Consider the following 23,573-nt stretch of genomic DNA (forward strand, 5'->3'; position numbering starts at 1 on the left):
GCTCCAAATTACGCCGCAAATAGTCAATGCTTTCGACGTGAACGTAACTTACGCAAAACCCTATTCGCGAACGACTTATGCAAACGACGTAAAACGTAAAAAAATTTGACGCTGGCCCGACGTCCATACTTAACATTGTGTACGCCTCATAGAGCAGGGGTAACTATACGCCGGAAAAAGCCTTACGCAAACGACGTAAAAAAATGCGCCGGGCGCACGTACGTTTCTGAATCGGCGTATCTACCTAATTTGCATATTCAGCGCATAAATCCCTGGAAGCGCCACCTAGCGGCCAGCGTAAATATGCAACTAAGATACGACGGTGTAAGAGAATAAATCGCTTTCCTAACACTGACCAGCCTCTGAGCCATTCAGGTGCTCGGGTCTGTTACCTGACACCTGATTGGCTGAAACAACAGGCGCTGTGATTGGACGCCTGATAGAGAGGATGTGAGAAGACATCGACGAGCGTGGACGTGGAGGACGCCACAGTGACCCGCTGCAAGGCAGGTATGTCCCGGGCGATGCACAATGGCAGCATTTGATGGGGCACAGTTGCGGCAACTGATGGGGCACAGTAGCGGCAACTGATGGGGCACAGTAGCACCAATTAATAGGGCACAGTAGCACCAATTAATAGGGCACAGTAGCGCCAATTGATGGGCACACTGGCAGCAATTGATAGGGGACAGTGGCAGCAATTGATGGGCACACTGGCAGCAATTGATGGGGCACAGTAGGGGCAATTGATGGGAACACTGGCAGCAATTGATGGGACACAGTGGCAGCAATTGATGGGCACCGTAGCGGCAATTGATGGGCACACTGGCAGCAATTGATGGGACACAGTGGCAGCAATTGATGGGCACAGTAGCGGCAATTGATGGGCACAGTGGCAGCAATTGATGGGCACACTGGCAGAAATTGATGGGTATAGTAGCTGCTTTTGATTGCACAGTGGCTGCCGTGATGGGCACAGTGGCTGCGTTTGATGGGCACAGTGGCTGCAATTAATATTTTTCTTTTTAGTTTGCTTGCAACCCCCCAAAAAAAAATTTGAGCACCAGCTGCCACTGATAAGAAGTAAGGTGAAACCTGCCAATAGAGACACCCGTGCCAGGGACAGCAATTCCCTTCATTTAGGAGATTTCCTCTCCTGTAGTATCACTGGGACAGAAAGTGAAGCAGATTTTTACAGAAACGCTTCAATAATAACAACAATAAGATTTCCACGTTTTTTTTTTTTATGTGATGTCATTTAACGCTCAGAAAACATACAGGAGCTTCTGTGGGGCACGATTACACGTTTTTGGCTTCAATAGGAGCTCAACGTGGGATTTCAAGCCCAACAACCGTCTCCTCCTTCTAGTTAGTAACTTTTCATTGGCTAAACCAAAAACACTCAAGCCTGAATATAGGCAAAAAAAATGTGTACAAACATGCAAAAAAAAGCACGAAGACCAAAGACGCTGACGCTCATGTATAAGTGTAGCCTTAAGGTTCATGTCGCCCGCCAGCCGCGTACCATTGTGCTGCAAAAAAAAGCTTCAACATTGCCAGTGATGTCAGGATTTTTTAAGATAAGCGCGAGTGTTTGTTTTCAATGACATACAGATATATGTGTGCGCTGAAAGAGCTTCTCTAACTAGCGATGTATTAACAAAAGCCGACAGCTGACAAAGGCTGCTGGTGTTGCCTGGATTTCTAATGTAAACCGAACAGACATCTCCTTCGACATACAGAAATAATGAAAGATGCTCTGGAAGAAGGCCAGCACTGCACTGTCCCATCTGTCCTCTTCCACAAAGTTCAAAATGAAAACATACGAGTGACAGATTTGTTTAAATTTGGGCCTCCGTCTCAGCTTTGGCTGTGCTGTGGGCTCATTCTGTCGTTTCTGGGGTGCTGATCACACCCCAGGTCAGCAGGTGGCAGCCTTGGAGTCAAGGATTGGGTGCGCTTACCCAGCAGCCTATCAGGGGGAGTTTGCCTCGTTGTGCATGCTGGGGGAGGTTATTTATGGGACAGACGCCATTGGTCTGGGTCTTCCCCTCGTGTGGCGCCCACCTTTAGGGTAGCCACCCCGCCCCGGCAAATGGCTTCGGGACCACGTCGGCCTGGAGCAATTGATCTGCCGCTTGGGGACTGCCAGGGAACTCCTGTGAGACGTTTTGCACATAGACGTGCGCAAGCACATAGCCTTTGCCATAGAATGGCGCACAGGCGCTCGCATGCGCGCCAGAACCCGCAACCACGGGTGCGCATGTGCACGGGCGCGCGCACACGTACGAGCCTAATTCCCCTTGGCGCCAGACAGCCTATTTAAAGGGAGTCTGGGCTCTTGTGCTTTGCTGACTGATCTTCAGCTGTGTTCCTGAATCCTGCTCTGTGTCCTCCCAGTATTTAGACCCGGCTTGCTCTTGACCTTGGCTCTGTGTTCTGCTCCTGTACTGTTGCCCATCTCTGTCACGGCTCCCTTCCTGACTCTAGCTCTGTCTACGGTTTGGTACCTCACTGCCCGCCTGCTGACGAACCTGGCTGTCCCTGAGACCTTGCTCCTGTCTATGTTCCTGGTTGCTGTTAACTCTTGGTTACCTGCCTGGCTGTTTCCTGCTCCTGCTCAGCTCATCACAGTCTACTCCAGGCTGCTGAACCCTGCCAACCTGTTCTCCCGGGTCCTCCTGCTCCAGGCACTCATGTCCCTCTTGTCCTTCGGTCTCCTCTGTCTCACCTTCAGCGGAGCCAGGACAGGAGATATAAGAGAGGCCGACCTTGTCAAATCAGTCTCCCATCCGATCCCTGACAGGGACTCAGTAATCGACTGGGACCCACCAAAAGAGGACCTGGGCTGTCCGTCCTGTTGGAGGAGGCCATACGGTGGAGAGTCTGCCTGAGGAGAACCAAGAGAGGCTGGTGTTCCAATAGGGGCCTGACCATCCATCAGGGACCAGGGGAACCGGACACTGAGAGGCTGGATGTTGGCTACCTGTCAGTCGGTACCCTAATTTAAAACTACCTGAAGGAGATCCAGGTGTCAAGTCCAGTCAAGAGGACTCCGGACTATTATTTTCTGCAACCATTGGGAGGGTCTGTGGCAGAGACTTGACCCCAAGTTTGAGTGTTATTCTGGATGCCAGGCCTGTGAGAGAGGCCTGTCCAGGTGCGCTTTACCCATTCCGGCTGGAGTGGCGAAGTGAAAGTTTGTCGTTTGGAGCAGGACTGTTTCTCTTTTTACATACACCTGAATCTGCTATTTCCATTTCTACTATTCCTCTATTCTTCACCAAGTTTTATTGTTTTTACCCAGCTGGGTAATAAAGCACAGAAAAAGACATGGACATTCCGTTACTGCAACTTTTAACAAATACCCCTAGACGGCGGAGGAACATGAGGTAACATGCCACCCAAAACAAACCAGCAGCTCCTTGGGTGGTAGTGCTACACGTGGGGGCTCGTCCGGCATAGGCTGTTGCCTCGGACAACTGCATTGGGAAATGTATTCCGCCATTAAGAGCCACGAATACCGGGTCGACTGGGTCAACGTAACGGTGACCGCGGAGGAAGTTGTTCCTGATACTACGGCTGATGCTGATGCTGTGTCTTCTACAACTGTGATCACCATGGACATTCCGTTACTACAACTTTTACCAAATACCCCTAGACGGCGGAGGAACACGAGGTAACATGCCACCCAAAACAAAGCAGCAGCTCCTTTCGGGGGTAGTGCTACACGTGGGGGCTCGTCCGGGATAGGCTGTTGCCTCGGACAACTGCATTGGGAAATTTATTCCGCCATTAGGAGCCACGAATACCGAGTCGACTGGGTCACCGGAACGGTGACCGCGGAGGAAGTTGTTCCTGATACTACGGCTGATGCTGATGCTGTGTATTCTACAACTGCGATCACCATGGACATTCCGTTACTACAACTTTTACCAAATACCCCTAGACGGCGGAGGAACAGGAGGTAACATGCCACCCAAAACAAACCAGCAGCTCCTTCGGGGGTAGTGCTACATACATTTCTATTTTTACTGTATTGAGTGCTATTTTTCATTTGGTTCTACTGGTAGCTACCAATTTAAATTCCATATTCCCCTTTGGCCTTCTCTTTTCGTGTTCATATTTGGATGTGGTGCCACATTCTGAGTCAAGCCTGAACATTTTTCTATACTTGATGTACACAGGAGGCATTGCATTTATTCAGCAGGCAATCAGAACAGAGATGTAATTACACCTCATCAGTATTTATAGGTAACCTTGATTGGCTCAGCCAAGAATCGTTTTCACCTTTGAAAGTTCTCTCGCTGAAAGGCTTATAATGTGATTGGCAACTTTCTAGGTGAACAAAAACGGGAAACTTCAGACTATTTATCATAGGAGTTTAAAAAGGGGGGGGGGTGTATTGGGTTCATTCAAGAAAGCAAAGTATAGATCAGCATTTCTCAACTGGGTGCCACTTGAGTTCCCTTGGGGTGCAGATTGCCCTGGATCAGCATTGTGCACTGCCATGGTGCGAGTTGGCCAACAACCAATGAAGCTCTAGGGCCAGGACATTTGGTATCCTTCCTGTACCATGGCAGTGCATGATCCAGGATAATCTGCATCCCATGGTTGTGGCACCCCAGAGGAACCCAAATGGAACCCCGGTATTGCCCCCAGCATTGGATGGAGGATGGAGTGCATCTCCACCCAGACCTGCTCTACTTCCCACCCTCTGTCATGCTGCTGATTGGAAAAGGGGTCTCTATGATGGGGACCCTGATGTATAGGGAGTACCGTGTTTCCCCGAAAATAAGACCGGGTCTTATATTAATTTTGTCTACGAAAAACACACTAGGGCTTATTTTCGGGGTAGGGCTTAATTAAATACGGTATGTACAATGACAATCTTAACCACTTGCCGCCCGCCAATGACAGATTGACGGCGGCAAAGTGGTTGTAGAATCCTGACCGGACGTCATATGACGTCCTCAGGATTCTGAGCCGCTGCGCGCCCCCAGGGGCGCGCATCGCGGCGATCGTTGTTGCGGGGTGTCAGTCTGACACCCCGCAACACCGATCTCGGCAAAGAGTCTCTCACGGAGACTCTTTACCACGTGATCAGCCGTGTCGAATCACGGCTGATCACGATGTAAACAGGAAGAGCCGTTGACGGCTCTTCCTCACTCGCGTCTGACAGACGCGAGTAGAGGAGAGCCGAACGGCTGCTCTCCTGACAGGGGGGGGGTTCCCGCTGATTGTTTATCAGTGCAGCCCCCCCTCGGATCGCCACATGGACCACCAGGGAAAAAGGCTGTAAAAAAAAAAAGCATTAAAAAAAAAAAGATGCCAATCAGTGCCCACAAATGGGCACTGACTGGCAACATAGGTTAATCAGTGCCACCCCAGTGTCCATCAGTGCCACCCTACAGTGTCCAGCAGTGCCACCCCACAGTGCCCATCCATGCCCAGTGCCCACCTATCAGTGCCCATCTGTGCCACCCATAAGTAGCCATCAGTGCCACCCATAAGTGCCGCCCATGAGTGCCCATCTGTGCCGCCTATGAGTGCCCAGTGCCGCCTATGTGTGCCCATCAGTGCCGGCTATGTGTGCCCATCAGTGCCGCCTATGTGTGCCCATCAGTGCCGCCTATGTGTGCCCATCAGTGCCGCCTATGTGTGCCCATCAGTGCCGCATACAAGCGCCGCCAATCAGCGCCACCTCATCTGTGCCCGTCAGTACTACCTCATTGATGTCCATCAGTGCCATCTCATCGGTGCCCATCAGTGCCGCCATATGAGTGCCCGTAATTGAAAGAGAAAACTTACTTATTTACAAAAAATTTAACAGAAAAAAATAAAAACGTATTTTTTTTCAAAATTTTCAGTCTTTTTTTAGTTGTTGCGCAAAAAAAAAAAATCGCAGAGGTGATCAAATACCACCAAAAGAAAGCTCTATTTGTGGGAAAAAAAGGACGCCAATTTTGTTTGGGTACAGTGAAGCATGACCGCGCAATTGCCATTCAAAGTGCGACAGTGCTGAAAGCTGAAAATTGGCTTGGGCGGGAAGGTGTATACGTGCCCTGTATGGAAGTGGTTAAAGTAGATGTAACCATAAACAAATCCTGTTCCTTTAAAGCACAGTGCTTGTGCTGTGTAATTTACCCCTCTCTACAGTTTTTCCATGTACTTTACTAGGGCTTATTTTCAGGGTAGGGCTTATATTGCAGCCTTCCCCAATAATCACACTAGGTCTTATATTCGGGGTAGGTCTTATTTTCGGGGAAACACGGTACTAAAATGTATAAGGGGACCTCTGATCGGATAGGTGGGGCTTTTGATGTAATGAGAGGATTCTATGGGGTGGGGGGCACTGCTGATGTGATTGGGGGGGGGCTCTGATGTGAATCAGGGGCCTAACATGATGGTTGACCTCTGATGTGATGGGGGAGCTCTGATGTGATGTCGGGCACACCGGGCACATCTGTGTTCTACCATACGCAGCTTTAAAACAAAAATCAAAAACATTTAATACAATCGCGGCAAACCACACCTCGCGAAGCTTGTTGCTGGAAAGAAGCTCTTTTGGGATTGGTATTAACCTCAAAATTAAAATGCACTATATTCACATTTTCCTTCCACTTCACAATTATGTGCCACTTTGTGTTGGTCTATCACAGGGGTCTCCAAACTGGCCCTTCGCTTGCTTTTATGCGGCCCTTTGGGGAATGTTTCATCCACGGATACCAACAATGGGACATAATTCCTTGGTGAGCTGCAATATAATAAATGTTTGCTTTTTTTTTCGGTTTAATACCGCTTTAAATCTTCTCTATTGCAGCTTAGTATACAAGTTTTTTTTTTTCTTACCCATTATGCAACAATTGAAGTGCGCAGTTATCCACATAGGTCCATCCAACATCTGCTTCCCTGTCGCAGCGCACTGTGGATTGGGCGCAGAGAGTGACATGAAAGTCCCGTCCGCGGAAGTCTATTTATAACTGTCATTTCACATGCGTGTTCCTATGGAATCCGGCCATGAAGTCCCGTGTCATGCATTCCTCCGGAGTCACCAACTGGGAAGATTCCAAATGTTCACTTTGTTTTTACTAACTCAACACAGAATAACTTATAAGGGAAGGCAGTGCAGAGAGCAACAATCATTCAAAAACAATACAGTACTGCCAATGATACGTCGATGACAGGGGCGGACTGACAACTCATGGGGCCCCTGGGCAATAGGAGATTATAGGGCCCCCGGGCAATAGGAGATTATGGGGCTCCCCGGGCAATAGGAGATTATGGGGCCCCCGGGCAATAGGAGATTATGGGGACTCCCCGGGCAATAGGAGATTATGGGGCCCCCCGGGCAATAGGAGATTATGGGGCTCCCCCGGGCAATAGGAGATTATGGGGCCCCCGGGCAATAGGAGATTATGGGTCCCCCGGGCAATAGGAGATTATGGGGCCCCCGGGCAATAGGAGATTATGGGATCCCCCGGGCAATAGGAGATTATGGGGCCCCCGGGCAATAGGAGATTATGGGATCCCCCGGGCAATAGGAGATTATGGGGCCTCCGGGCAATAGGAGATTATGGTGCCCCCGGGCAATAGGAGATTATGGGGCCCCCGGGCAATAGGGGATTATGGGGCCCCCGGGCAATAGGAAATTATGGGGCCCTTAGGCAATAGGAGATTATGGGGCCCCCGAGCAATAGGAGATTATGGGGCCCCCGAGCAATAGGAGATTATGGGGCCCCCAGGCAATAGATTATGGGGCCACACAGTATTCACACACACACAATATACACACACAAAATACACACACTGAAAAGGTACTGGAGAGGCGGGGCAGTTATAATCTTGGGATTTTTAGACCAAAAGGATGTCGGTAAGGGACATTTCAGGGACAGATGTAAAAAAAAACACAGATTTTTACATACGGTCCCTGGTTTTACTGAGTCTGGCAACCCTGATGGGGCCCCCTAGGGGCATGGGGCCCTCGGGCAGTGCCCGAGTGCCTAAATGGTCAGTCCGCCCCTGGTCGATGATTTGCACTAATAGTTACTGTAACGGAATGACCCGTGACACCCAAAGACTTTGTGAGGATGGGGGATACTCCTGTGTCAGCGTCACTGATAACTCTTGGGTCTGAGTCCACTCTGTGCCCTTTGGGCATGGAGTGGCAAGTGAATCGTAATTCATGGATTACATGAGATTTGACATCACGGACAGTTCATATTGCAGGATCTTGAGAGACTACAAGATGTTGGTTAATTGTGACCCCAACCAGTCAATATTCTATGACTCATTTCTATGATTAGTCTAGTGACATGCTAATTGCATCAGGGCTTGGAGGACATTCCATTGTCCTTGTGTAAAGGTGTTGTAACGGACAGGTGTTAATCCCAGGTCTGCTCCCAGAACTCTAATTATGCATACTAAAGACTGCTTATGTGTGATAACCCTGTCTACAATCTATTGATGCTCAGAGGTGTCAAGCGGTATGCGGAGACGGAGTGGGTGAAGGCTTTTGTTGTTAGTAATTGAGGAATGTTTAGTAATTAGCCTTAGTGTGTGATTGGGGGGGGGGGGACAGTTTGATTGTTCCTGTAAATTCTGTGACCTGTTGTACTATATAAAAAGACTGAGAGAAATCATTAAAGTACCTTTACATTTGGAACAAGTACAGAGCTGTGTGTCTCGTCTTGATTCTGGGCAAATGAAATGGGATCGGGTCCTGTCGGTTGGAGTGTCGATAAGCTGTCTTGGATGGGATGGAAGGTCGTCAACGGTGGTGACCGTTACAGTGGTGGCACAGCAGTGGGATAATTCCATCGCTTAAAGGACGGCGACAAGGACACACGACGATGGAGACGCTGTATGAGCGGCTGAAGCTCTCTTCCCTCAAGGACTTACTGGAGAGCCGGGGCAGATCGGCCAGCAACCGTAAGAGAAGGGACATTATCGCACAACTTGTCGAAATGGATAGAGCTGAGAGGCCCAGCATAACAGACAGGACACCCGATGAAGAGTTTTGGGACCGGGCTGTTAGACGTGGACTGGCACAGTATGGACCTAATCCTCCACCGGAGATCATAGACCGGGTTATAGCGGCTGTGGATGCCACTTGGCTAGAGCAAAGAGGTGCTGCAGCAGCAGAAGTCACAGCAGCACCAACTGAAGAGAGGGGAGAGGTACAGAGACCAGTCACCATGGAAGTGGAGTTCCAGGGAGCCGGGGCAATTGGCCCCTCTCCCCAGCAACAAGCTGTGGTGGTAAAGCATTTACCCCCAGCTGAATCCCTGGCAGCAGGGCAGGATGATACTGGCTGCAGCACACGGCTGCAGCTTGAGCTGACATCGGGGGATGGGACTGTGGTCTCCCCCCAAAGCGACCCAGCAGAAGAGCTGGCAACAGAGCAGAGCGCCACCAGCCTCTGCTCTCACCTAGCAGGAGAGGGAGTTCCTGTGGGAGTGGATGGGACTGTGGTCTCCACTCAAAGCGACCCAGCAGAAGGGCTGGCAACGGAGCAGAGTGCCACAAGTCTCTGCTCTCACCTAGCAGAAGAGGGAGTTCCTGGGGCAGTGGATGGGACTGTGGTCTCCACTGACACAACCCCAGAAAATGGTGCGTCACAGAGACAGGGGGATGTCGGCTTTGCTTTGCAAGCATCAGGGGATTTTCTACTACCAGTGGATGGGACTTCAGTCTCCACTGGAATACCCCAGGAATGGTGGCCAGTTGGCCCAGATCCCCAACCACATGATGGACTGAGCCCAGTCACCCTGTCTTCTCTCCAGCGGCTGAAAGGACTCCAGGGAGAAGGGCCAGTCCAGGCCTCTCCCCAGCGGCAGGCAGATTCTCTTAGAGAGACAGAGGTTGGCTGGGTGAGTAATGCTCTGTTTGGAGCAATTTATTTGGGGTACGGTATGGATACCAGCATTGGAGGACTGGATCTACTGACGGACTTAACCCGTTCGGGGTCTCCTCCTGTGTCAGTCTCCCACCGAAAGGGGAGAGATGTAACGGAATGACCCGTGACACCCAAAGACTTTGTGAGGATGGGGGATACTCCTGTGTCAGCGTCACTGATAACTCTTGGGTCTGAGTCCACTCTGTGCCCTTTGGGCATGGAGTGGCAAGTGAATCGTAATTCATGGATTACATGAGATTTGACATCACGGACAGTTCATATTGCAGGATCTTGAGAGACTACAAGATGTTGGTTAATTGTGACCCCAACCAGTCAATATTCTATGACTCATTTCTATGATTAGTCTAGTGACATGCTAATTGCATCAGGGCTTGGAGGACATTCCATTGTCCTTGTGTAAAGGTGTTGTAACGGACAGGTGTTAATCCCAGGTCTGCTCCCAGAACTCTAATTATGCATACTAAAGACTGCTTATGTGTGATAACCCTGTCTACAATCTATTGATGCTCAGAGGTGTCAAGCGGTATGCGGAGACGGAGTGGGTGAAGGCTTTTGTTGTTAGTAATTGAGGAATGTTTAGTAATTAGCCTTAGTGTGTGATTGGGGGGGGGGGGGGGACAGTTTGATTGTTCCTGTAAATTCTGTGACCTGTTGTACTATATAAAAAGACTGAGAGAAATCATTAAAGTACCTTTACATTTGGAACAAGTACAGAGCTGTGTGTCTCGTCTTGATTCTGGGCAAATGAAATGGGATCGGGTCCTGTCGGTTGGAGTGTCGATAAGCTGTCTTGGATGGGATGGAAGGTCGTCAACGGTGGTGACCGTTTCAGGAGAATTTGTTTTGTTGCAAGTGCACTAATACGGCTACAATCACATTAGGGTTTAGAGGTTAGGGTTAGGGTTAGAGTTTGGGGTTAGGGTTGGGGTCGGGGTTAGGGGGTTAGGGTTAGGGATTAGGGTCAGGGTCGGGGTTGTGGTTCGGGTTAGGGTTAGGGTTCGGCTTAGGGTTAAGGTTAGGGATTAGGGTTAGGGTTCAGGTTAGGGTTCGGCTTAGGGTTAGGGTTTAGGTTTCCCATTGAAGAATATGGCTAGGACTCAGGAATTGGAACAGGGACCTCCCCCAAAGGTCAAAGGTCAGAAGGCGGGATCCCAAAGGTCACAGGGTGTGGCTAACCCACCCCCACCAAAGTGTACCGCCTACCCCAACTAAGTCGGGGAATGAACAAGTCGGGAAATGAACAAGTCGGGGAAAGCGTCTTGTTTTTTTTTTGCGCTACAAACAAAAAAAAGAGCGTACATTTTGGAGAAAAAAACAATATTTTTTATTTTTTGCTATAATAAGAATCCCCCAAAAACATATAAAAAAAATGTTTTTCCTCAGTTTAGGCCGATACGTATTCTTCTACCTATTTTTGGTAAAAAATATCGCAAAAAGCGTTTATTGATTGGTTTGCACAAAAGTTATAGCGTTTACAAAATAGGGGATAGTTTTATGGCATTTTTATTATTATTTTTTTATTAGTAATGGCGGCGATCAGCGATTTTTATCGTGACTGCGACATTATGGTGGACACATCGCACACTTTTGACGCTATTTTGGGACCGTTGTCATTTATACAGCGATCGGTGCTATAAAAATGCATTGATTACTGTGTAAATGTCACTGGCAGGGAAAGGGGGTTAAACACTAGGGGGCGATGAAGGGGTTAAGTGTGTCCTAGGGAGTGATTCTAACTGTGAGGGGGATGGGCTGCAAGTGACATGACACTGATCACCGCTCCCGATGAGAGGGAGCAGTAGATCGCTGTCCTGTCACTAGACAGAACAGGGGAATGCCTTGTTTACATAGGCATCTCCCCATTCCGCAGCTCCGTGACACGATCGCGGGACACCGGTGGATATCGAGTCCGATCGTCGGGACGGGGTGAGTTAAATATTTTTTTTCTCTTATTTATTTTACTTTTTATTTTTTATTTTTACACTATTCTTTTCAAATAAAAATTGGGTCACTTTTATTCCTATTACAAGGAATGTAAACATCCCTTGTAATAGAAAAAAAGCATGACAGGTCCTCTTATATATGAGATCTGGGGGCCAACAAGACATCAGATCCCATATTTACAATAAAATAAAATAAAAATGTAGTATGGAAAAAAAATCAATAAAAAATGTCCCTTTAAGAGCTGTGGGCGAGAGCAATAATTCTAGCCCTAGACCTCCTCTGTAACTCACATTTACACTAACTGATAAGGCGTCACTGACGGGCAATGATAAGGCATCACTGACGGGTACTGATAAGGCGTTACTGACGGGCACCGATAAGGCATCACTGATGGGCACTGATGATGGGCACTGATAGGCAGCACTGATGGGCACTGAGTGAGTGAGTGAATTACTTATATAGCGCTACACATGCGAACTAAATCGCCTCAAGGCACTTGGCATCCATTTTCCTTCAGTTTGACCCTCAGAATAGATGGGTCTTTCGTTTTTTTCTGAAGGCCAGGTGATCGGGTGCACTGATAGGTGGCACTGGAATGCGGCACTGATGGGCACTCATAGGCGGCACTGATGGGCATTCATAGGCGGCACTGATGGGCACTCATAGCTGGCACTGATTGGCACTCATAGCTGGCACTGATGGGTACTTATGGGTGGCACTGATAGGTGGCATTGACGGGCACTGATAGGTGGGCACTGATGGGCACGGATGAGCACTGATAGGTGGCGCTGATGCACACTGGTGGGTGGCACTGATGACACTGGTGGGTGGGATTGCTGGGCATCATACATTTTGTTGTGCCAGATGGTGCCAGTCAGTGCCCATTTGTGGGCACTGATTGGCATATGTTATTTATACATTTGTACATGTGGATGGCCATGGGGACTTACCTGGCCATCCACATGTTGGGTGCTTACCTGGTGGTCCTGGGCGGCATCCTGGTGGTCCAGTGTGGGCATCCTAGGGGGTGCTGCCCTGATAAACAATCAGCACAAACCCCCCCTGTCAGGTGAGCCGCCGATCGTGATTGGACACGGCTGATCATGTGGGAGTAAAACTAAATTTTTGTTGCAGGGGATGCCCAAAATCCGACTTGTATCTTAGTTCAGACTTCTGGGAAAATTAGTGAGCCAATCACACAAGCAGGAAATGACATTTCACGGTGGGGGCGTTCTCTATACCATCTGTGTACAGAGCGCCTCCAGGTGACCATATTGCGTCCTACAGAAAATTACAGAGCTGTAGATTGAAAAAGGAAAGGTCATTTTTTTATAACATTAATTTACAATATTACACATACACTAGACTATTATTATTTTTATTTGCAAATTTTTTTCCCACGAAAGTGGAGTATGTAGGCATGTATTAGTAAAAATATGTGGGACACACCTCCTGCCACGCCCTATTAAAGGAGAATTAAAAACAATTTAGTTAAACCACAAGTGTTTTTGACTTTTTACACTACTATTCCTTTATATTGGCTTTTTACATTTACAAATGCAGCCATTTAGAAGTTAGATGAAAGTTTTAGCGCTGGGAAACACTTTTTGAAAGATAAAAAGTACATTTTATATTCTATAACTATAGAGATCAGACCGAAGTAAGCGACAGATGAGGAGGAAAGAGGGACAGAGTGACATCTAGTGGCTAAAATGTGGTATAGTTTTCTCAAGTACTTCAATGAGAAAAAATGATGCAGTATTTTGGCCACTAGATGGAGCTGATGATACAGGAAGGAATCTCTTACTAAAACTATGGTGAGTTTTCGTTCAGCTTGCAGGCATGCTTCAGACATTTGTGCAAAAAACAATGCTTTATAAATAGACCCCTAAGTGTTCTCCAGTGCTCTGCACTTCTCCATTAGGCATCACAGAGAGGCACTGTAGATCAATGCCTCCCTTGATGACGACCGGTAATTGACCCGCCACATCAGTAAAGCCACCCACCAGGGAGTGAGGTCCTGTACTTCTTCTCCCCCGGTCTTTTGACCCGTCACATGACATGGGAGAGGAAGAAGTTTCCTGTAAGGATGCCCTCTTTGCTATGGCTGCATTGCAAACTGAGATTAGTTGAGGCTTTTTTTCTCAGAGAATGGGTGCAGGAACACCTCCCTTCTGAGTCACCTCTTGTCTCCGCCCCCTACCCACCCCTGAGCACCGTCCCTTGGTTCCGTCCCTTGGTTTCCGCCCCCTACCCACCTCTGAGCACCATCCCTTGTTTCCGCCCCTACCCACCTCTGAGCACCAACCCTTGGTTCCACCCCCTACCCACCTCTGAGCACCATACCTTGGTTCCACACTCTACCCACCTCTGAGCACCAACCCTTGGTTCCACCCCCTACCCACCTCTGAGCACCGTCCCTTGGTTCCACCCCCTACCCACCTCTGAGCACCGTCCCTTGGTTCCACCCCCTACCCCCCTCTGAGCACAGTCCCTTGGTTCCACCCCCTACCCACCTCTGAGCACCATCCCTTGTTTCCGCCCCTACCCACCTCTCTGTACCGCCCCTTGGTTCCACCCCCTATCCACCTCTGAGCACCGTCCCTTGGTTCCACCCATATTCACCTCTGAGCACCGTCCCTTGGTTCCGCCTCTACCCACCTCTGAGCACCATCTCTTGGTTCCACCCAGATCCACCTCTGAGCACCGTCCCTTGGTTCCACCCCCTACCCACCTCTGAGCACTGTCCCTTGTTTCTCCCTCTACCCACCTATAAGCACCGTCCCTTGGTTACGACCCTACCCATCTCTCTGTACCACCCCTTGGTTCTGCCCCCTACCCACCTCTGAGCACTGTCCCTGGGTTCCGCCCCTACACACCTCTAAGCACCATCTCTTGGTTCTGCCCCTACCTAATCTCTCTGTACCACCCCTTGGTTCTGCCCCCTACCCACCTCTGAGCACTGTCCTTTGGTTCCACCCCCTACCCACCTCTGAGCACTGTCCCTTGGTTCCGCCCCTATCCACCTCTGAGCACCGTCCCTTGGTTCCGTCCCTACCCACCTCTGAGCACCGTCCCTTGGTTCCACCCCTACCCACCTCTCTGTACCGCCCCTTTTAGAGAATACAGAACCAAGTTTAATTTTGTGCTGCTAAGTAATTGGTATGGAATTTGATAATGATAACAAGAAAAACTGTAAAATAGATCCCCTGCGGCCAGCAACAATCGAACCCCTCTGCAACAATAAATCCCCCAGAAACAAGAGATCCCTCCCTGCAGCAATAGTTTGCTTCCCGTAAAACAACAGATTCCCCCAGAAACAATAGATCCCTCCCTGCAACAATAGACCCCCCAGCAACAACAGATCCCTGCCTAAACAATCGTTTTCTTCCTGCAACAACAGATCCCTTCAGCAACAATAGATCCCTCCCTGCAACAATAGACCCCCCAGCAACAACAGATCTTTTTTTTGAGCTTAGGGCATTTTTTAGGTGTTTTGCTTCAGGTGACAAAACGCTCAGATGTGAACAGGTGCCATTGAAATAATTGGGATTTTGCTTGTTGGGCGTTTTTAAGGCATTTTTTTCTGGCGTTTTAAGAGCTGAAAATGCCCCCCAGGTGTGAATGCAGCCTTATACTACGTCCCCATAGCTGCTTTATGTTTGAACGGTATCTTAAAAGACCTAGAGAAGATGAAAGGTGCCAAGAAGAGAATTGAAACTCCAGTTGCCCACTCATTGGTTCAGCTTTCTTAGCGAGCTCCCCCGGGAACCATTAAAAACCGAAGGTTCTCTAATATGTAAATCTCCATCGAGCCCTTCAGTCAAATGATTCCTGCCTCCTCCACCCTCCTGCGCTTTACTTTTCGATCAGCGAGGTCGCCCATTACAGTAATTAGGGCAATGATAAGGCACCCTGGAACTCTGGAGCCCTGGAGCTGGTCATTAATCAAGTGTCACCCAACAGAACACCCTATATTTTTGGGCTGCCATACATGACTTGAATTTCAGCTGATTCATTAAAAAAATTGGAGCAGTGGATGCCTAAGCCCAAGACCCGGAATTCGGAGGCTCTGGGAGACTTTGGGTGGGAAAGAGCCTCTAAACCCTGATTACAGGCAAGCAGAGTGGACTGTCTGGCTGCTGAACTCTGGAAATTTGAGCAGTGGATGCCCTTGGATCTCAGGGGTCCTCATCCATTCAGAGTGAGGGGTTCCAGGTTAGTTCAGTCAGAGAGGAGAGTACTATCTTCAGTAATCTCTGGGTTGGTAAGTCCTCAGTTGCGACCCAGAATTCGGAGGCTCTGGGAGACTTTGGGTGGGAAAGAGCCTCTAAACCCTGATTACAGGCAAGCAGAGTGGACTGTCTGGCTGCTGAACTCTGGAAATTTGAGCACTGGATGCCCTTGGATCTCAGGGGTCCTCATCCATTCAGAGTGAGGGGTTCCAGGTTAGTTCATTCAGAGAGGAGAGTACTAATTTCAGTACTCTCTGGGTTGGTAAGTCCTCAGTTAGGACCCAGAATTCGGAGACTCTGGGTGGAAAAGAGCCTCTAAACCCTGATTACAGGCACTTTGGCCCTAAAAGGGTTAACCCACCTACTGGGGACGGCTCAAAGAGAACAGTAAGGAGTCAACACCTGTCGGTGAGGTGAGTAGAGCAGAACACAGCCAAGTGAGCAGAGTGGACTGGCTGGCTGCTGAACTCTGGAAAACTTGAGCAGTGGATGCCCTTGGATCTCAGGGGTCCTCATCCATTCAGAGTGAGGGGTTCCAGGTTAGTTCATTCAGAGAGGAGAGTACTAATTTCAGTACTCTTTGGGTTGGTAAGTCCTCAGTTGGGACCCGGAATTCAGAGAATCTGGGAGACTTTGGGTGGGAAAGAGCCTCTAAACCCTAATTACAGGCACTATGGCTCTAAAAGAGTTAACCCACCTGCAGGGGAGGGCTCAAAAAGAACAGTAAGGAGTCAGCACCTGTCGGTGAGGTGGAGTAGAGCAGAACACAGCCAAGTGAACAGAGTGGACTGGCTGGTTGCTGAACTCTGGAAATTTGAGCAGTGGATGCCCTTGGATCTCAGGGGTCCTCATCCATTCAGAGTGAGGGGTTCCAGGTTAGTTCAGTCAGAGAGGAGAGTACTGATTTCAGTACTCTCTGGGTTGGTAAGTCCTCAGTTGGGACCCGGAATTCAGAGACTCTAGGAGACTTTGGGTGGGAAAGAGCCTCTAAAACCTGATTACAGGGACTTTGGCTCTAAAAGAGTTAACCCACCTGCAGGGGAGGGCTCAAATAGAACAGCAAGGCATCAGCACCTGTCGGTGAGGTGGAGTAGAGCAGAACACAGCCAAGTGAGCAGAGTAGACTGGCTGGTTGCTGAACTCTGGACATTTGAGCAGTGGATGCCCCTTGTCGGCACCACTTTTGTCGAAGGACCTAGATGGAAAATTGTTGGCCAAACAGCACCTGCATCCAATCAACCGTTCAGTATTCTGAGCCCCTGCCGCAATACAATAGCGTAACCAATGTGTTTCGGGTCGTCCAAAAACGCCCCCCTTTATCAGAGCTTGACTGAGCTCCCAAACCAGCTACTGACAAGACCTGTGGAAGAAAGGTCCAATTCACTTCTATTCTATTCACATTGTTCTCAATCAAACCCTGATAAAAAAAGGAGCATTTTTGGACCCCCCCCGAATTGTGTGGGATACTATTTGGATTGTCCCCCTGACTTTCAATGAAATAAAGTTGTATCTGAACCTCTTAGCAGTGGTGTGGCGCTTCAATTTCCAATTTTATTACATTACCCTACAAGCCAAGGAGACTGCGGAGATCCTCGGGGGTGTAGAGCTCAAGCTGCATTCCCGGGAACCAGGTGATTTACATCAACACTTTAAGAAGGCAATACCAACAAGATAACATTAGGGTTCCATTGCCATTTTTTTCCACTTTCATCAAGAATACAATAGCTGGCCGGGGAAATTCCTCCTTCTATGCTGTTTAGTGTGGATGGAGGAATCTGGCAGATTTCTATTATTCAGACTCTAGGCTGAACAAAAGAAATCTATGAGATCTATTGAAAAAAATATTCTGACGAAGGTGACTAGCTCTTACGAATCCTGACCGTGTTTTGCTCAATGCAGTGATTTCCTAAGGTCGTCGGCCCTATCTAGTGGCCATAATGCGGAATTATTCCTGATTACGATATTTCAGAAAAGATGCTGCATTATGACCACTAGAGCTGACGATCACAGGAAATCACTTCTGTGGGTCATAGGAGTGCAATTCATTCTGCACTCCTGTGACCCATTTTCAGACGACAGCGGGCTGAAGCCGGCTGTCGGCTGACGTCACAGAGCCGGTCCAGGCTCTGTGTCATCAGGACCACAGAGTCGGGATCCACCAGATCCCTGGACTGACACCTGGCTCAGGCTCTTATAGCCAGATTCAGAGAGACTTACGACGGCGTATCAGTAGATACGCCGTCGTAAGTCCGAATGTGCGCCGTTGTATCTTTAAGCGTATTCTGGAAACCTGATACGTCTGAATTTGGCCAAGATACGACCGGCGTAAGTCTCCTACGCCGTCGTATCTTGGGTGCATATTTACGCTGGCCGCAAGGGGCGCTTCCGTAGATTTAGGCGTTGAATATGTAAATGAGCTAGATATGCCGATTCACGAACGTACTTGCGCCCGTCGCTGTAATCTACGTCATTTACGTAAGGTGTTTTTCCGGCGTAAAGTTAAACCAGCAAAAAGCTGGTCTAAGTCGCTTAGGGTATGGACGTCGGAAGTGCCGTCGGATTTTACGTCGTTTACGTAAGTCGTACGTGAATGGGGCTGGGCGTAAGTGAGGTTTCACGTCGTACGCATTGTGACGTCATATTGTAGGGAGTATTTGCGATGTGATTCTGAGCATGCGCGTGCATGCGCCGTTCGTTCGGCCATGCATTCACATGGGGTCACAATTCATTTCAATACAACACGACCACTACCAGCCTACTTTGAATTACGCGGGCTTACGCCGGCCCATTTACGCTACGCCGCCGTAACTTAGGGAGCAAGTGCTTTGTGAATACTGTACTTGCCTCTCTATGTTACGTCGGCGTAGCGCATATGAGATGCGCTACGCCCGATTAAACATACGCCTCTCTACTTGAATCTGACTATAAGAGTCTGAGCCAGCCACTGCCTCCCCCTCCACCGCCCATCGCTCTAGTGAGCGAGGAGGGGGCTGAAGTCTGCTGTCGGCTGACATCACAGAGCCGGTCCAGGCTCTGTGCCATCAGGATCACCGAGTCAGGATCCGCCAGATCCCTGGGCTGACACCTGGCTCAGGCTCTTAGAGCCTGAGCCGGGCCACTGCCTCCCCCTCCACCGCCCAGCGCTCTAGAGAGAGAGGAGGGGGCTGAAGCCCGCTGTCGGCTGACGTCACAGAGCCGGTCCAATGGAGTCCGGATCCGCCCACATGCCTGGAACGGCATTCAGCTCAGCCTCTCAGTGAGCCGCTGAGAGCCTGAGCCAGCCGTTCCCGCCCCCTCCACAGCCCAGCGCTCCAGTGTGCGAGGGGGAGGGCAGAGCAGGCAGCGGTGACTGACAGCCACCAGCTCGAGCCCTGAGAACTGAGCGATCGGCGGCGTTAGATCGCTCAGTTCTCAGTGTTAGAGCCGGTGGGGGTCAGATGCTACATCCACCTGGGTAAGTATGACTCTGAAACAACACCCCCCCCTCAATACATCTCTTTTAAGCTAAATGTTGTCAGGATTCGTCACGGCTGGTCGAATGCTTCTCATAATCGTTCAACAAATTATTAATAAATTGACCTCACATGTGTGTGTGTGTGGCCAGCTTAGAAAAGCTGAATCAAAATTGTTCTTGCCTACATCATACAAGTTAGTGCCTTCATGTACTCTTTAACGTTTGTACATAAACAACACGTGCAAAAACAACACAAAACAGAGAAATCTGTCCAAGTGTTTTCCCGTAAATGGTACTGATCGCTCATTTCCATGAACTGATTTCCATTTTAGCTGTATTGATTATTTAATATATCCTAATCACAGACTTCTCAAGGTTATTTGTTCAAGGATACGCTATACCCCGGGGGGGGGGGGGACTAATTACTTACCGTCCAGCAGTGCCTCCTGGAACCCTCAGAAGTATCTGATTCTCATCACCATCCAGAAAGTGGCCAAAAAGAACCCAAAACCAACTCTTCTTCATGCTCTTGCGAAGTCATCACCCTTCGGAAAACCTATAAAATAACCACCGTGGAGCTACGCGTTCCCAGAACCAAGCATACCCTCGGGCTGGCCAATCTTGCAACTACATGCTGGGAGTTGTAGTCACCAACGAAGCTGGACGGTAACAGCCGCTGCTTTTAGCTTACGGTCCCACATCCCGTCTTTCCACTTACAGTTACGAAGTGTAACTCCAGCAGGGGGTCCGAGCGTCTACGCTCCGCGTTCTTATCTTTGAATTATATAATCGCTCTCCGTTTTATCCGCGTGCCCCTCTCGCCGGCCAGGCAACGGTGCCAGGAGGACCACAAGCCTCCACTGATGATATTGCCATCAGTTCCTCTTCTTCTCCATAGCTATTAATCTGCAAACAATTACCTTAAGCGATGTCTGGGACTTTGCTGGTCACTTGCCATAGTGGGGGGTGCAACTTCTCCTGGAATGGGGCACCTAGAGGCGGCGGCGGCATGCCACAGCCCACGGGCAGCGCTGTTGAGGATGGGGGGACAATGCCAACCGGCTGATTCTGTAAAGGTTGAAGGGAATAAGAGACTCCTGCATGATGATGTTCAGCCTTTCCACGTTTTATCTAACTCGCTCTGTTCCTCCTACTCCCCCTCCTTCCCTCTCTCTCTCTCTCTCTCTCTCGCTCTCCTCTCTCTCTCTCTCTCCCCCTCCTTCCCTCTCTCTTTCTCTCTCTCTCTCTCGCTCTCTCTCTCGCTCTCTCACTCTCTCTCTCTATTTCCAGCCTCTACCAGAAGAATCGCACACCGAAGAAAGAAAAAATATATCTAAATATATATAAAACTCCCACAAGTTTAACTCTTTTTTTTATTTTTTAGTATTTCCTTTCCTGATTGAGCTTAAATATAAACCATGGGAACCTCTGCCGTATTTTAGAAGAAGCCGGTATTTAACCACTTCAATACCCGGGCATTTTCACCCCCCTTCCTGCCCAGGCCAATTTTCAGCTTTCAGCGCTGTCGCAATTTGAATGACAATTGCGCGGTCATGAGACATGGCTCCCAAACAAAATTGGCGTCCTTTTTTCCCCCACAAGTAGAGCTTTCTTTTGGTGGTATTTGATCACCTCTGCGGTTTTGATTTATTGCGCTATAGACAAAAAAAGAGCGACAAGTTTGAAAAAAACACAATGGCCCGGATTCACATACATCGACGCATATTTATGCCGCCGTAGCGTATCTTTTTTACGCTACGCCGACGCAGCGCAGAGAGGCAAGCACTGGATTCACAAAGCACTTGCTCCCACTCGCTCTTAAAGATACGCTGGGTTTCCTCGGCGTAAGCCGGCATAGGTGGAAGTGGGCTTGAGCCATGCTAATTAGGCGTGACCCCATGCAAATGATGGGCCAAGCGTCATAGAAGTACTTATGCGCGGTCCCGTGGACGCATCCCAGTGCGCATGCTCAGAATCACGTCAGAACTACTCCCTAAGATTCGACGGATCACTGCCTACGACGTGAACGTAACCTACGCCTAGCCCTATTCACGCTTACGTAAACGACGTAAAATACGACGGCTGTGTTCCCTGGTCCATACCTTTGCATGGGTTGCGCCTCATATATGGGGAATAACTTCACGCTGGACGTACGACTTACGCAAACTGCGTATATTATGCGCCGGGCGCAAGTACGTTCTTGAATCGGCGTATCTCCCTCATTTGCATATGTGCATAGAAAATCAATGGGAGCGGGAAATGCGCCCAGCGTAAATATGCGTCCACGATACAAAGGCGTAGGCAAGTTACGTCGGTCGTAGGAAGCCTATTTTTAGGCGTATCTCAGATTGTGGGCACGGCGCACAGATACGACGGCGCATAGTTACACTTACGCGGCGTATCTCGAGATACGTCGGCGTAAGTGCTTTGTAAATCCGGGCCAATATTTTTTACTTTTCTTTTTTTTTTATCCACATTCTATAGGTAATGATAAAGGACATACCACATTATAATAATAATAATATATAAAATATAAGACACATTACATATAAACATATACCAACAGAGAAGAGAAAAAAAAAAGAGAGGGAGAAGAAAGGGGGAAATACCACTAGAGGCTATCTACTCATCAATAATTTCCCATATTTTTTACTTTTTGCTATAAATATCCCCAATTAAAAAAAAAATAATAAATCTCAGTTTAGGCCGATATGTATTCTTCTACATATTTTTGGTAAAATCGCAATAATATTAATTGGTTTGCGCAAAAGTTATAGCGTTTCCAAAAAAGGGGATCTACAGTATTTATAGCATTTTTATTATTATTAATTTTTTTTAATAGTAATGGCGGCGATCTGCGATTTCTATCGTGATTGCGTTATTGCGGCGGACACATTGGACACTTTTGACACTATTTTGGGACCATTCGCATTTATACAGCAAACAGTGCTATAAAAAGGTACTGATTACTGTATAAATGTGACTGGCAGGAAAGGGGTTAACACTAGGGGGCCTTCAGGAGAAAGATTAAAACCCATCTCTTCTGAGGTCAAGGGGTTCCTTACCCATGAAATGGATACAGCGCCCAGAGGCGATTCAGTTTGCATGTGTTGCGCTTTACAAATCTCTCTCTCTCTCTCTCTAGGGGGCGATCAAGGGGTTAAATGTGTTCTCTAGGGAGTGATTCTAACTGTGGGGGGAGGGGACTGACTGGGGGAGGTGACTGATGGTTGTCCCTATGCAGGGCCGATCCGCCCTATAGGCTCACTATGCAAGCCGCTTAGGGCCCCGCAAAGCTGCGGAGGGCCCCCCAAATTACTAGAGGCCCCGTCTGGTGAGAAGTAATTTTCGGCCCCTCACCCCGCTTCTCAACTCGCTGGCTGCATGGGAGAAGAGGTAAGAAGTCAGCACCCCCGCCCCCCCCCCCACGCTTCTCATTTCTGACAGCAGAACACCCCCTCCCCCTGCTTCTCAACTTTAATCTTTAATGTGACATGTCACTGTCGGCAGGGCCCCCCGCTTCTCACAACTTTAATGTGACATGTCATTTTGCTTAGGGCCCCAGGGAGGTCAGGATCGGCACTGTCCCTATGTACAACGGACACACCATTGGTTTCCTCTCTCTGACAGGACATGGATCGCGGGCACTTTGCGCACATTGCTGCCGCCAGGCACCCGCATTGGCACCCGAGTGACGCGGTGACGGCACGCCCCTCCCTATCGGCTGGGAGGCCAAAGGACGTCATATGACGGCCACCCAGGATGGCAGAGCCAGCTTGCGCCCGTCATATTACTAGAGGCGGGATGGGAAGTGGTTGAAGATGAATTTCTGGTCTGGATATTTTAACACACTTATGTTGGTCTAGCTTGGACCAATACCTGGCCAATGCCACTGGAAATATCTGTAGTAGGAACAGGCCCGGATTTCCCACAAGGCCACTGAGGCCAGGCCTTGGGGCGGCAGGGCTCCGAGGGGCGGCAGCGGCATGGAGTCCCCCGACGGCCAGTTAAGGGCGGGGGA

At 49.1% G+C, this 23,573-nt stretch overlaps 1 protein-coding gene across 2 annotated transcripts in view; it reads right to left on the bottom strand.

The window, feature by feature from the left end:
• Positions 1-20,697, bottom strand: part of KLHDC8B (kelch domain containing 8B) — a 157,327-nt gene extending 136,630 nt beyond the window's left edge. Inside the window, exon 1 of one of the 2 annotated variants that reach the window (XM_040358892.1) lies at positions 19,983-20,697. The gene's annotated coding sequence lies outside the window, so the exon portion shown is untranslated. Of the gene's footprint in view, positions 1-6,852; positions 7,079-19,982 lie in introns of those variants that run through there. The other variant, XM_040358893.1, reaches the window with a different exon arrangement.
• Between the last annotated feature and the right edge of the window lie 2,876 nt (positions 20,698-23,573).

The sequence above is a fragment of the Rana temporaria genome, chromosome 7, assembly GCF_905171775.1.
Source record: "Rana temporaria chromosome 7, aRanTem1.1, whole genome shotgun sequence".
Lineage (NCBI taxonomy): Eukaryota > Metazoa > Chordata > Amphibia > Anura > Ranidae > Rana > Rana temporaria.